The following is a 16,283-nucleotide window of genomic DNA, read 5'->3' as shown; positions in this document are numbered from 1 at the left end:
ACCCTCCTGTACCACTTTCAACACCCAGCAGTCCAAAATAATATTTTGCCAAAGGGGAATGTTGAGGGCCAGTTTTTGGGACAGATTTGTAAAGATACTATCCAGAGGAGAGGGAAGAGGGTAAGGAATATTGGCATAGTCATTCTATACCGCTGTTGGTCTCTCCCTTTTTCTGAAAAGACCCCTGTTTTTTGTTGTTATTTACCCTCTGGTCATCTCTTTTTTTGCATTTTGTTTGCCAAAATACAGGTTTTGTTTATTTGGCTTTGTGTAAGGAGTAATATAAGATTTGCATTGGGGTACATGAAATATCTTAGATACTGCTGGAATTAATTTCCTTCTTTCCTCATATTGTTTTAGTACCTGGGTAGCAGAAGAACCAAATAATACCTCCTTTTCTAAAGCTGAATCCAAGATTGCAGACTCTATGTCATCAGCAAACTTTTGGTTATGTACCTGGCATATCATCTCAATACAGTAGGAGTGGCAGTGGCCCCAGACACAATATCTGCACAATCATTCACACTCTTCAAAGCATGTTTAGATACCTGAGAAGAGGTAGAAGCAGTTTGGTTCAAAAAAGAGCTTTCTTCTGCAGGAAAAGTGGAAGCCAATTACCTCAGACTGTCTATATGATAGAGTATAAATGTCCACATATATGCCTGGTAATTCAGAATTCTAAAGGCTAAAGTGGAAGAAGAAAGCATTATTTTACCTAAACAGTACACCATTTTACCTTTTTTATCACCAGGTGAAGAGTTTATATTGAGTACCAGCCTGTTGCCAGCATGGGACACAGATGATATGGCAGCTGGATCAAACCAGAGATGAGAGCAAAGAAATGTATTAGCCTGAGGTACCTTACAGTGCTTATCTGCTCTTTTAGGGTCTGACAGCTAGATATCAGGATGACTACAGGCAACATTCAACATGTGCTCCACGGCTGGCAGTATAGAAGGGATGGGAGAGGAATGGGGTATATCCAATTGTAACATATCATAATACCTCCTCAGTTCAAGGGGAACATCTATTTATTCCCTTAAAAATACTCACTTCATCCAGGTAATCATCTGATTAAAAGAAAATTCCTCCACAGGAGGATAAGAATTAAAGTTTTGTTTGTTGGGCTTGGGAATCTGCAGGAGACAAAGCCCTATCTCTATCAAAATCAGAACCATCAGACCCTGTTTCCTCAGGAATGCCTTTATAGGGAATTCCCATCTGTAAAGGCAGTTACTTACCAGGATGTATTGCCAGTAATGTCTGTCTAGCCAAGGTAGGAACTCAACATTTTAACAGTAATAACTTCATCAGAAGAAGAATGTTTATTTTTTGTTTTTTCTTAACAGAAGTTCCAGCATAGATTCATAGGTGTGTACTAGGCTAATGGCCCTGGAGCCTTTAGAAGCCTAGCCCATAGGATTACCCTGGCATTGTGTCGCCCGACCTTAGTTCCCAGTGCCTCTGTAGAGTAGAGCCACTGGAGTGATCTCCGGGATGAATTTTCTATTTCTCATCCACTCATCAAGATTTCTCTTGAAGAGGGCCAGTGAGGTGCTCTGTTTGACATGTATGGGAAGTGTATTCCGTAGCATGGGCAGTCTCTGGGTTATGAACCTATCTCTCCAGCATGTTCTGTTGATTGTCGTAATCAGGTAGAGGTCTCTGAAGTGTGTGGTGTGGAGGGACTTGGACTTCTTTAGATGCAGCATTTCTAACAGAGCTGGGTCAGACATGGCTTTGTAAGTCAAGCAGAGATCACCTCTAAGTAGGCGATATGAGACAGAGAATAGTTGGAGATTTTTGAGTCTGTCCATATAGGACAAGTGTTTAAGGCCTAGGATCCTCTTTCTGAGGTACTTTTGTGGCCACTCCAGTTGTCGCAGGCGTCCAGTGAGGCACATGCCAAATGGGGCACCGTACTCGATGACTGGCCTAATGAGGGAATAGTAGAGGGAGACAATGACCTCTTTCTTACTGGATGCAAAACCCTTAGCAATGAGACATGCCACATAGAAGGACCTTCTGGCCACAGTGGCAATGTTGTGGTCAAGAGAGAGGTTGCTGTCAACCCGTGTTCCCAGAAGAGGACCAACTCAAAGGAGAGATGTTTCCACTACTTAATGGTCTCTTGTCCCATCACCCTGAGAAAAATCTCCCAGACATAGAGAAGATGCTCCTCCCATGCACATATAAGACACTAACAGTAGAAGAGGATGTGATTAAGCACAGTTCATACTGGCTGAAAGGACTGCAACAGATGAAGCCAGAGAGGTAATGCGTGGTCTAAGGAACAACCAATGGCTCCTGCAGGATCACACACTCTTGACTGAGGCTTAGACTGAGTCCATGACAATGACAAGGACTTCTTGGTAAGTGATTTTTTTTCTTTCCAGGTACTGCAGGAGAAGAACCAGACAAAATGAGTCTCCATGCTGTAACCATGATAGAAGCACCAAAAGTGGTATGTGTAGCTGGAGCGAGTTGGTCGGAAGGAATGTTGTCACTGAGAGTTCACAAGCAGCACACTTACACTCACAACACTTGCCCCAATTCATTAACTTTTAAAAAGCAGAAGTAGAACAGAATTCTCCTGTCAGTACTATTCAAACATTCACATACATATTGACAGAATCAAAATGTCAGGTAGGATGTCACAAAGTGAGCATAAGCATTACACTAACACATAAATTCCCACTTGTTCCTCCATAAACATTTCTGTACCACAGAATTCAAAGTTTTATACAAGCAGTACATGACTTTTCACAAACTTTAGCTCCAGATACCTTCATAAACACTCTAAGCTAAACTTAGCAATTCCTCACAGGAAAGTGCTGATATTATGAAAAAAAATGAGTTTCTTAAAGGGGAAATACTGCTTTTACTAAAAAAATAGATACTATACAACAACCCTCCATTAATATTCCAAAATGTGCATGCTGATTGGTCAGCGTGCACGTTGTAAATCAGACTTATACTAATGGAAAAAGGTCCAGTCACCCTGACTTTTTCCATTAGTATAAGTCTTTTTTTACAGCATCGGAGAACGCAAGATCTCCCTTGCTTTTTACACACCGTCTCGCTATGTTAAAGGAGTTTAACATAGCGAGACAGGTTTAAAAAAGTAACGGAGATCTTCCTTTCTCCCTTGCTTTTTTTAAAGCTGTTTCGCTATGCTAAATGGGTTTAACATAGCGAGACAGCTTTAAAAAAAGCAACGGAGATTCTCCATTGCTTTTTTTAAAGCTGTCTCGTTATGTTAAACTCCTTTAACATAGTGAGACAGTTTGTAAAAAGCAACAGAGATCTTGCTTTCTCTGTTGCTTCCATCCACAGCTCTGATGTACTGCGTAAGCATACACATGTGCAGTACATCAGAACTGCCGCAGAATACCAGACAGCTGCGGAAGGGCAGCAAGGAGGCATTATACAATGCTATTATTTAAGAAAAGTAATTGTTTTTTTCTTAAATAATGTAATTGTATAATAACAATAACCCACTTCTAGGTGTGGGTAATGCTGGATTTACCCACGGTTGTCTTTGTTTGGCCACTTGGGCTACGCCCTCATGACCAAACCACACCAACCGTGGGTAAATCCAGCATTACCCACACCCAGGCATGGGTTATTGCTATAATATCTTATTTTTCTTAAAACAGCAATAATTTTTGATTTTAGGAGTTTCCAATTTGGGACTTATCTGTCAGAAACAAACTCTTAGCCAATTGTTTCTGTGAAACCCAAGAGATGCTTTTTTTTTTTTGAGACAACAAGAAAGTACTGAGGAAAACTTTACTCTGGCTGTTGATCTCCCTGATTGGGATTAGCCAATTAGCAGTCAGAGTGAAGGAGTGGGAATGGGAGTCAGAGCTTTTTGAAGCTGAACAGTTGTTGTTCCCAAGGCAGAAACAGCCCATATCACTTAAGGGCCATTGTAGAAGTAGGAATAATGAACATCATAGTGTCACTATCAGCTAAGGAAAGATGTTCTCCTGCTGCTACACTATGTGCATGTCTCTGGATTAATTTCAAATACCTCCAAATAGATAGGCAAATAAAAATTGCTTTGTCTCATTAAAACAATGAAATATCCACCCTGAGATACTCCATCAAGCATATCTCCAAGCAATGGATTACTAAATATGACTAGTTTTAAACAGGCATCTTCCCTCTGTGTTGACATTTCAGTCACTTGCTCTAATTTCAATTTCTGCACTACTTTGTTTACTTTATGAATGTTCCCTAGAGTGACATGAATTATCCCAAATGTCAAATTTCAAAAGTTAGACATTGTATCAGGTATGCCTTTTTTTCTGGAAACCCAAAGAATTTGGCCTTTCATTTCTCTCAGCTGAACAACATCTATGTCAGTGAAGAAGACCGCTTGTGGGATTGCCCTAGTGGGAGCTATAGAAACAGGATGAAGACTTTTAGCATACTTTCCATTGTGTGTGTGTGTGTGTGTGTGTGTGTGTGTGTGTGTGTGTGTGTGTGTGTGTGTGTGTGTGATTGTGTGTGTGATTGTGATTGTGTGTGTGTGTGTGTGTGTGTGTGTGTGTGTGTGTGTGTGTGTGTGTGCGTGTGTGCGTGTGTGTGTGTGTGTGTGTGTGTGTGTGTGTGTGTGTGTGTAACTATCATGCTCCCCTCACTCTTCTCCTCCAGTATAACATCTTCTAAGTGGAGAATCACTGTTGTTACAAGATCTTTTTTAACCCAGCTACCCAAAGTTTAATCCCATCAACATGGAAAACAAGCAACCCAATCTTTAACTGTTCCGCCAGTAATAATCACAGTGCCTTTGAGCTTATTGTCTCAGTAAAGCAATGTGTTCTACCAGTGTATGGATTCTTTCTTTTTTGCTTTTTGTGGAAGCTGAATGAAACTTTTATGAAATGACTATGTTATCTTTAATAAAGTGACTTAACCATAGAGTGCTAATTACACCATTTTATCAAACAACACTCAACAGCAATTCCACTGACTATTGAGCAAGAGAGTAAGAATTTAGAATGTTCCAAATATCCATTTCCTTGAAACCCTTAGCCACTACATTACCCCTGGCACAATTTATGTAGGTACCTCTTTTAGTGTACATAACTACATTGTGGAAATACACTTTTGTCCCAGATTGTTTACTTCATCCATTTTATTTTGTATCCTGAAAACAGACATCTTCATTTGGATCTGGGCTGGATTGTCCATAGCCCATTGGATCATTACAGAGATTTTAACCTTTAGCTTTTAATGTTACATGCTCTGCAATTTTCTCTGCTTCTATGTACCGCACATTATGTTAGTTTTCTATTTACCTTTTGCCTTTTGCTGTGTATCCAATGATTTCCGTTTTGTGGGAGATGCCACTTTCTGTTTGACAGTCTGCCCTGACTTCAGATGAATGCATTCATGGCGATTCAGTGTAGAGAGATACTGCATATCTTTTGCTTTTTCAGCAGTCCACTGCATCACTGTAAATTATCTGCGCTTCACTCTCAGTGTCTGTTACCTCAACTTTGATTTGAATAACTGCCTTGTCAGTGGTGACTATTGTGGCGTACTTCCCTCCAGGCAAATCTCCATCACTTTGTTGTGTGCTCACTTTCCTGAGTCTCAGAAGGTGTATATGCACACATACAACACCATGTTTCAAAAAAATTCATTATGCTGTCTTGTCCAATGACAATCCAGGACCCTTCCACTATTCGCACTCTACTAGTTCACTACATACCTTTTATCTTTCTGTGTATATGTGAGTGTGTGCACTCCTGTGTCTTTCATCTGTGATTGTGTTTGTCTATTTATGTAAGGCTCTGCAAATCCTGTCTGCAGATTCTGCTTCTCTAAATGATCAGCCTGCAGCACAGAATGCAGAGTTGAACTGTGCTGCCCAAACGGTTGCCACAGCACCTCAGGTAGTTTATCAATAAATACTGATTGGAGGTTTGGATTTTTTCTACATACCAGCTGATGCGAGCTGCAGCCATGTATATTACACATGTAGTTCTTCAACATAAGAACATAGTTTAGGACAGTTTCTCAGTTATATGTTCTGTTTTGTTATATCATTTATAAAAATTATATGAACATTTGGTTACATCTTTCTATGAGACCATTACTCCACACAATTTGTAGTCTGGTGCTTCTTAGTTTCAGTGTTAACACTCTTTACCAGATCTCACATCTCTTCATTACTGCTTCCACATTTACTATATAACCATTGCAGTAACCTTCAAACAGCTATTCATCAATGAATACACTTCAATTTTTAAATAGTTTCAGGCGACCACAATTCTTAATGCACTGAAATGAATGATCGATTATGTGAAGACACTATCAGCTCTAATTCATGTAAGGCCATGCTAAAAGTTTTGTGTATGTCGTGGCCAGTAGCAGTGTCACAGCTGTTCTACTCTACGTCTTGCAGCATGTTTTACAACTGCTCACAATCTGTGTGCAAGACTTACACTTTCAGCATCTATATTGCCTGTGCTAACCGGCTACTTTTGCAGCTAGTCAACAGAGGCATGTTCAAATTGCCTACAAAGATCTAGAACTGATTTTTGTTTAACTGCTTTTGTCATGTCTTCATTGACTATCTGAATCTTACTTTCAGTTGAACTGCCTTGATTTTCTATCAAGGATGTTAATGCACTAACATTCCATAGTTGTTAATTCAGGTCTGATTGGGTGTTCAAATACGTCTTTTTCATTTTACATTTAGCACAGTCACAACTTTCAAAGATCTCTTAATGAAAAATTGGCCAATATGTAAGAGAAACATTTTGTTAGACCCATTTTTGCCACAATAGTTACTGTTTGTACATCCTACAACTCTTCTGTCCCCAAACTTGAAAGCTCTATGATTACGTTTGTGGGTTGTGCTACATTCATCTTTGTTTTTTTACTTCACTAATATAGTTCATCATTTTCTTCACAAACTTTGATTATGCATGCAGTCTCAGCAATAATGAATCCCCCTTCAAAGACTCAACAATAAAAGTGTTGTTGTATTTTAGTGGCCTGTATGTAAATAGTGTGGTATTACAGTTACACAGTTTTCTGTATCTACTTTACTTCTCTTATTCATTTGTATGTAACCTGTCTTTTGATTGGTGGAATATGCTTTATGACAAATTACACATTTCCTTCCAAAGTGGTTCAGTGGACTGGGAGGAGGCAAAGGATTCCTGGGTTGTTGTTTGAGAAGGATTACTACACCTTCTTCCTGGGCAATGAGAAAGCTTTGTGCTTTATCTGAAACTCTCTGTCTGCTGCTATGATCACTGTTTTCTCAACAAAATATGTTTTACACCAAATTCCATGGAGGCAAATGTCACATCAGAACATTGAGCTGTTTCCATGTAACACCCACACAAGCATTTTCCAGCAATTGAAAGGATAGTACTCTCTCAGGAAGAGTAGTGGCCCTTTTTTTGGGTATGATCATATCTTCAGTCATACTTTGCCATGCATCCTGTTTTGTCACTACAATAGATTCCTCAGACACTAGATTTTACTGGTGTAATAATATTTACTGCCTGACCATTGATGAAGCAGGATTTACCCATGAGTGGCATTGATGCCCATGTAATATATATATATATATATATATGTGTATATATATATATATATATATATATATATATATATATATACACACACACACACACACACACACACACACACACACACACACACACACACACACACACACACATATACACACACACACACACACACATATACACACACACACACACACACACACACACACACACACACACACACACACACACACACACACACACACACACACACACACACACACACACACATAAAAAAGTAGATGAACTTTAAAATATCATGGAAAAACTATTTTTTATGATGCCTAAAATCAATAAGACTTTAGAATTCCACCTGAACTGTACAGGGGCATAGCATGGGGGAATGCTAGTACGCTGAGCATGCCACAATAAAAGGAGTCTTGCTCATTTAACAATTTTTTATTTACTTTTTTTGGCAAATAAATTACCTACAGAAAGACAATATACTTGTTTTCTTGGAAAGAAAGAAAGCATTATTATCTTTGTTTAAGCACTATATAATGAAATCAATGATGCCAGAAGCCACAACAAAAGTTTAAAACACAGTAAAGTAGGCTAGACTGGTAACTCTAACTTCAACTTCACACAGCATCTCTCAGTGGCTTTAAGGGTCTATATCACTACATCGACAGCTAAAAGCACCAAACACCCTTACTGCGACACTGCTTAATCGAAAGCAGGAAATGTCGAACGGCCAGAACTGCGATTTTTTTTTCCTAGGGAAATAAATCACTGGGCCAACAAAAAAGAAAAAAAAAAAAAACAACAGACAAAATAACCCCCCCTACTTAATTATACCTACTCTGAGATCGCACTACAGTGGAGGAAACAGCAAATTCCCGACAATGGTCCAGCGATTCTTTTCCCTGGGAAAAAAATCACTGTTCTGGCCATTTGACATTTCCTGCTTTTTGTTAACCAGTGTCAAGGTAAGGGTGTTTGGTGTTTTTAGCTGTCAATCTTCTGATATAGGCCCTGGCTTTAATTTCTTTTACTGTGCATGCTCACAGAAAGTATAGTTGTGTAAAATCTTACCATAACATTAGGTGTTCTTGCCTTCACTGCTGCAGTATTCATAAATTATGGGATTCCATGCCATGAAAGCCTGATGTCCGGCCAGTCTACCAAAGCCTACTGTTGCTTTAAGGTACACTTAACATCACTAACGTCTCCCCTACACTCCTTGCATAACTTCAGGCATAAAGGTGACGTTCAGGTATACCATCCTGAGAACTGATTGCCCCAGTAGGAACACCAGTTCAAGGAAACCCAATGGGTAACCTGTGCATCCAGGAAGGAAAAGGACTCGGGGAATGGAGGGAGGGAGAGAATAATGCAGCCGTGAAGGCAAGGACCTCTGCTGTTGTGATAAGATTTTACACAACTGCACTATGTCTTTACATTCACTGCTGCAGTATTCATAATGTATGGGGGAGTGCCAAAGCTCAAGAGGAAACTTGGGAGGAGGAAGGAGCAGAAGAGCCCTCTAAAAAGCCATGAAGAATGGCTCTAACAAAACCAGCCCTAGCTCTAGAAATACCATCCAACTTGTAGTGCTTAGTAAAGGTATGCACAGAAGTCCAGGTAGCTGCTTCAAGAATAGAATTAATACCTAAGCCCTTGAAAAAAGCACCAGAAGAAGCCACAGTCCTAGTAGAATGATCCTTTACAGAAGAAGAAATGCTCTTGCCATGAAAAGTGTAACAAAAAGAAATAGACTTTGAAATGCAAGTAAAAATAGTTTGCTTGGATACAGCTAATCCTAAAGACCTAGGATGAAAAGAAATAAAGAACTGATCAGATTTTCTAATAGTCTTAGTCTTATCCAAATAAAATCTGAGTTGTCTATGCATGAAAATGGACTTAGGCAAACAGGCCAATGGTTAGAAGAAGCATTCGGACTGGCAGCAAAGAAGTTCTGAAGATGGTATGCCTGAATGTCACCTTTATGCCCTCTTTTACATGAGGAGTGTAGGGGTGACTTTATGCATACCTTAAACCAACAGTAGGCTTTGGTAGACTGGCTGGATGTTGGGCTTCCATGGCAGGGAATCCCATACATTGTGAATACTGCAGCAGTGAATGTAAGGACATCATTCCTTACTGCCAGATGTCTGTGGCAGGTATGCTAGCATATGCCCTTAACTTCACTTAAGCATCCCACATCATTTCTACTGCTTAGGTAACTTCCCTACTAGCCTGCACAGATGTAGACTTTTGATTTCATTTTGTTTAATTTTCTGTATTTTAGTTATTGTTTTGGAAATCAAGTCAGATCCAAGAGTAGATTATAACATCACCCTTTGGTGGTCTTACTGGCTTTATAACTTCCAGCATATCAATCTCAGCTTTCAGACAGTGGCAACACTTTCAGTCCTAAGGGCAACAACTAAAACTCACTAATATTTCACTGCTGGTGTGTAGCATTTATGGGATGGGTGGGGATTGTTTTCATTAGCATCTTTGATGGAGAAATGCAGTGCAGCTGTAGTGTTCATAACTAAGCAGGGAGAAAGATATATAACTAGCACTGGGCATATGTAGTATTTTGTTACTGAGCTGAAGATAAGCAAGTGTTTACAAGCTGAAGTATGCAACGGTGCATTATTTTTCTTGGGCAGGATGTATATCTGTAACTGGTTCACCTTACATCAAACTTTAGCATTCAAAACACTATTTAAATGCAAATCAGAATAAAACAAGTAACAGTTCCCGTAACTATTATTTGCCTTTGGCTCAGGTATTATAATAGGGAAGCAGGAGTAGCAGAAAGGTAAATGAGTCTGTTAGTACTGCTAGCAAATGTATAATTAGTGTACCAATGTTCTACCCACCTAGACCCAAGCACGAACAACGGATGAGATGGAAAGTAAGTCTGCTGCAAGTTCTTACTTGTCCCTGAAGTCCTTATTAACTCCTGTTCAGAAAAAATATATAATGTTAGAGAAAGCCTTTGATATTCTGCCCCCCCCACACACACACACACACACACATACACATATGCACTTAATCAGTAGCCGAACAATGCCTTTTTAGTTAAAGCAGACTGGAACATCTCTAATGGGCTAACTGGTTATTAAGAATTCAAAGTTAGTCTTGCAGAAATTTTTGGACAGGTTCCTTTTCTCTTAAAACTCCTAAATATTCCTCACTGTAGGGATTTGCTATTCATATATCCAATCTGCATGCTTAGTGTTTACCCATTAATCTTGGTGGTCGTGGTATTGTGTATATAACCTACCTTTCATTATTTCAGTGCTGACATACTGCTTGGAGGTTCATAGGTAAGTACTTGGCTATCTGTCTGAGGGCATCTATAAGCCTAGCCAGAATGTGTTGGTTTTTGCCGCCCCCTTAGATTAGTTCCCTGTGCCTCGGTCCAACAGAGCCACTGCAGTGATCCCGGGGTAAATTTTCTGTTTTCCATCCACTCATCAAGGTTTCTCTTGAAGAGTGTTAGTGAGGGTCTCTGCCTAATGTAGATTGGAGTCCTGTTCCAAAGCATGGGGAGTCTCTGGGACAGGAATTTATCCCTCCAGCACATCCTATTTATCATTGTGGTGAGGTTTAGATCCCTAGAGCATGTGGCTCTTGGGGATTTGTTTTTTTTTTAGATGAAGCATGTCCATCAATTCTGGGTTGGACATGGCCTTGTATGTCACAAGGTGTCTATTCTTTACAAGAATTTAAGAACCACAGCTGGTCATGGGTGCTAAAAGGAGTCATTGATAATTAATATGATGCTATCAGAGCAAAGAATGCCTTGGGAGCTCCTGGTTTAAAGCTGAAAGTAAATGATTTAACTACAAGACTACTACTACTGATTGTCTCCGTATTTTATTGTGAGTGTATACTCTTGGTATCAACAACCTTTACTTCTCACAGCAACAAATAAGTTGTTGCTCTAACCTCTAGGAATCTCCAGTGGAGGATTTTAATTGCAACTTCTGTTGTCACTGTTATGGTGCTAGTTCTGATCATAGCTATTCCCATCTTTATCCAAGCTCCAAAGGCTTCATCATATTACAAGATGATAAGGGCCTGCAGGATGACCTGTGATCTGTACAATCCTAAATTGAGTAGCTTAACCATGGAATAAATGTAAAATGTAAATATAAAACCCCAGTCCCAGTGCAGTTAAAGACCATCATTCATCCAAGGTGTCAGAGGAGAACATGGAAAGGCAGGAAAGCCAGGTCCAAGAGGTTCACCTGGAGAACCAGGATTCCCTATCCCCAGGGACATCCTGGAGAAAATGGAGATCTGGGGAAGTCAGGTTTCCAGGGTTTGCATTTTTCAGGTGGTACTTAGTTGGCACTATAAGCATAATGAGAACTACTCCAAAGATAGTGTTTTACGAAGGTCTGAAAAGCCGCCATGAGAGTTATGAAGTTCTAAAGTTTGATAACATTGTCATTAATAAAGAGAACAAGTATAACTCTATGACTATAAAATTCATATGTCACATGCCAGGGATATTCATCTACCAGGTCTTGATAAGAGAAAGTGATGGGGACAGTATATGAGCACATCTCTAGAAAACTGGACAGGTCAGTAGGACATTCTGACTTTCTCAGCCATCCATTTTTTCTGTTTATTCTTTTTTTTGTAACTTTAATAGTAACTATTCGGACCTTTAGATCTCCCAGAGATAACACATTTAGAATTATTTATTCAAATGGTTGAGACGCCCTTCTAATGAAGTTTGAAGTATACTTCTCTTAGGTGATACTGAATTTGTTAGAATCAATATCACTCTGCGTTGTGTTCCTTACTGATGCTTAGTTACTAGAGTTTTCCTTAATTACCAAAAATAAAGAAAAAGCACACTGCCTGTGCTACAGCTTGTTTCCTTAGCTCTGCTGCCTGACTAGTTGCATTTCTGCTTTCATACATGCTCCTTTCTGCCTCCTGTTCCTCCTCCTCTTCATCTTATTCTTCCTCCTCTACGTTTGTGCCAGTGCTATTGTCCAGAACAACTTTGTCATGGAAGAGACTTACAATTTCCAAGCTGCCACTTGTTATGACATTAGTTATATTGTATTACTTTTGATGCTGATGCCATCTATTTTTTTTGTATTGTCATTTTGCTTTATTTTTGAATATTGTTGTCATGCAGCTCCTGGACCACGGTGATATTTCTTTTAGCTTCCGGTTTTGGATTGGTTTTATTTTGTTTCTGAAGGAGGGATCATGATGTCATGCAGTTGGATGTATGTTGCAAGTTCTTGAATATACAATCATCCTGGCAACTTATTTCTGATGTATGTGTGAGATCTGGACAAAGTAGTAGCTTAAATGTTGTCCAGCGATGTGACTGGACCAAATATTTTAGCCTCCCCATTACAAAACTGACACTATGCCACTACTTATAGTTGCAGTTATGAAGAACTTAACAGATCTCCTCTCTGAAGTTTAAGATTTTTGTTTGAAATTACTGTAATGGGTTAGCAGCCATTCCAAGATTACTTTCTCTTCATTTCACCCACTGAGTATTGCGATAGGCTGTGACTCCCTGTGACCTGGACTTGGATTTATTCAACAAATGAATGAATGAATGAATGTCTAAACAGCAATGGTATTTATTTGTGGATTACAGATCTAGAAGGGAGCTGGATAATGGACACCATAAACGTGCAATCTATAAACTCTACTACACTAAGTTGGCCTTGAAGTCATACAATATCGGTTAATGCCCTCTCAGTTTTATGAACCATATTTCATTTGGTTCCTTCACCACATGTCCATGCAAGTATATAAAATATGTTGCTTGTAATTTTATTCCTTATTTGCAAATTAAAGTTACTGTTATGGGTGCAGCATTTGCAATTAAGTATGGAGAACTAACTATGGGATATTTTGAGTCTATTCATCTACAACCACTTTTTCCATGTTTGAGTGTCACTTCAACAGTGACAGTCAGCTAGAGCCAATATTCACACTTCAGAATGGCTAGTCTCTCTACTGTTGTTCTTCCATACCACACACACACACACACACACACACACACACACACACACCATCACTCAGACCTACAGATAATTTAGAGTCTCTAATCTACCTACTGCATATCTTTTGAATGTTGGATGAAACTGAAGCATTCTGAGAAAACACAAGCAAGCACAGCAAGGACATGTAGACTGCACACAGAAGCCACCCCAACTGAGAATCGAACTGAAGAATCTCCTGATGTCAGGTGACAACACACCCCGGGATTCAAGAAGCTCAGCACAAGGACAGTTTTAGCCTTGCACTGAGCGTCCTCACTACAGATGGTGCAGCAGCGCCATATGAATATGTATGACGGCATGCCCCTGCACCCTCGACATGCACAAGAAACATGTGCAAGTGCAGGGGACATGTACAAGTGCTCTACGGAGGCGTAAACATGCCCCGACAGTTGCAAAACCTACAATGCCTACTAGTGGAGCCCGCCTCTAATAGTAAGTCAGTAATTCAGTGTCCATGGATACCGAAATGTATGCTAAGCATACAAGAGTGTCCACAAACAGTGAAATAAAATCAAAGTAGTAAACACACAAGCACGTAGTGGAATGTTGAGCCCTGACCCTAGAACTTTCACAATTAGATTCCCTGTGTCCCTATTATACATTTGAATTGCTGCAATATCGAAGGTGTAAGCAAAGCGCAGTGTGTTTGCGCGCTGCTGCCCTCCGCCGAGCGTAGCTTACACATCAAATACATTAAAATAGAGAAAAACATGCAGAAACAATGTAAATATCAATAGTGTAGTGTTTAGAGCATCCGCTTAAAGAACAGGCATTCAAGGTTCAAGCCCAACAATAGCACATATAATTTTCCATGTGGAATGAATGTCGTTTTGCTGTAAAACCGACATAAGAGTATTGCATGAGATATTTAACTTACATATCATTCAAGCAAAGTGGCACTGTCATAATGAATAAGGTACTAGTAAGCAGGTATAAGCACAAATAAGCAGCAGTAAACACATATAAGTACCAGTAAGCAAGTCTGAGTGCCCTTGCGCGGGTCTAAGCAGTGCTCAGCATAGGAAATGTATATAAGTATGTACAGATATATAATATATATATATATATATATATATATATATACACACACACACACATATATATACATTTTATATATATATATATATATATATATATATATATATATATATATATATATATATATATATATATATATATATATATATATATATATCTATGAAGAAAGAACGATGTAACAATAAAGCATACAAAAGGAATGAGAAGAGAATCAACAGCAACCCCAGTATTATATAGCGCTGTCACTGTATGTCATATCAAGCTGGGCAGGAGTGAGCAAAGCACTGCTATTCACACCACAGGCAGGATATTAATTACCAGTGGGAGTAACATTGTTGATCTGCTAAGTCTACTTTACACAAAAATTGATAGGCTATTTGGCCATCCGACCATTACACAAGCAAGGGCAGGTATGTTCAAGGACTAAATGGTGGGAGAGCCTAAGAATACATGGGTTGGAACAACATACATGTAGGGCCCCTAACGCTCAGGAGAGGGCAATGTGTGGAGGTGTGTCATGGCTGCGATAACAACTGGACAATGGATGGTATGCATGTATGTTGAACTCGGGTGGGGTGGAGGAACTATGGGTAGGAAATTATGGTGCCAGGCGTGCCAGGGTTGGATGGGCTGGTTCTAATTGGACCGCCCCGTGGAGGTCAGCGAGTTCCTTATAAGTATATATGCATACACACATGCAGACATCTATATGTAGAAGTACATTCCCTGTAACACATTCATTACTTTTGCAGACATAAATAACATGAAAGCGCCCTTACAAACCTCGACAGTAGATAGAATAATAGGTTGTGCATAACAGGGAAGGGATGGAACTGCTAAAAAGCAAAGGTGTGTACAATGTCCGAAGTCAGTGCTGTGCTGAAAATAATCAAATGTGAGGACTTTCCCACACATAGAATCATTCCTGTGATCTGCCTGCTACGGCAACGCTAATTACTAAACCGGTCTATTTGTAAAAGAAATACACCAAACACGTACATAACTAGGCTCTCATGTGTAATGTGTGTGTTACCAGATAGTCATACTTATTAATTTATTGTAGTGTCATGTTAACAGCAGTAAGGATGTAATGAAGTATAGAGTCTAATCTTGACATAAACACATGCGTGTCCTGTGTGGGACAACACAAAAATTGCGAATAGTGCCCTTTTTTTCGCTCATGTCACCAATGTTTGAGGACTAAAAGTTTGGGAATTCCGAGGATACGTGGAGTCAACCGAAGGAATGGGTCTATAGGAGTAGGGAGTGGCCAATGTGTAGTGGTGTGGATAGACTGCAAATCCAACTGGAGAATGGATGACTGCAGTGTTAGGGAGACATTGGGGTGGGGGTTTGGGGAACCAGGAGCCATGGGTATATGGGTATATATGCAAATGAAGCAGCACAGCAATAGTGTATTGGTTAGAGCAACTGCCAAACGAACAGACATTCCCGTTCCGAATCCCACTGCATCACATACCATTTACCATCAGTAATCTGTACATGAACATATTGCGACATCTGTCCGCTGTATAACCTGCAAAATAACAATTAAAAGTTAACTGGAGTGAAGTGTCAGTGTCATAATGAATAAGGCACTAGTAAGCAGGTTTAAGCATATATAAACACCAGT

General features: G+C 39.5%; 1 pseudogene; it reads left to right on the top strand.

Moving 5' to 3' along the window:
- The first annotated feature begins 11,562 nt into the window (after positions 1-11,562).
- Positions 11,563-12,127, top strand: LOC122814330 (annotated as a pseudogene).
- Positions 12,128-16,283: the final 4,156 nt, after the last annotated feature.

This window comes from Protopterus annectens, chromosome 1.part1 (assembly GCF_019279795.1).
Source record: "Protopterus annectens isolate FY-2018-M chromosome 1.part1, PAN1.0, whole genome shotgun sequence".
Lineage (NCBI taxonomy): Eukaryota > Metazoa > Chordata > Ceratodontiformes > Protopteridae > Protopterus > Protopterus annectens.
Note: the sequence above shows the minus strand (reverse complement) of the source record. Positions and strands in the feature narration are given on the sequence as shown.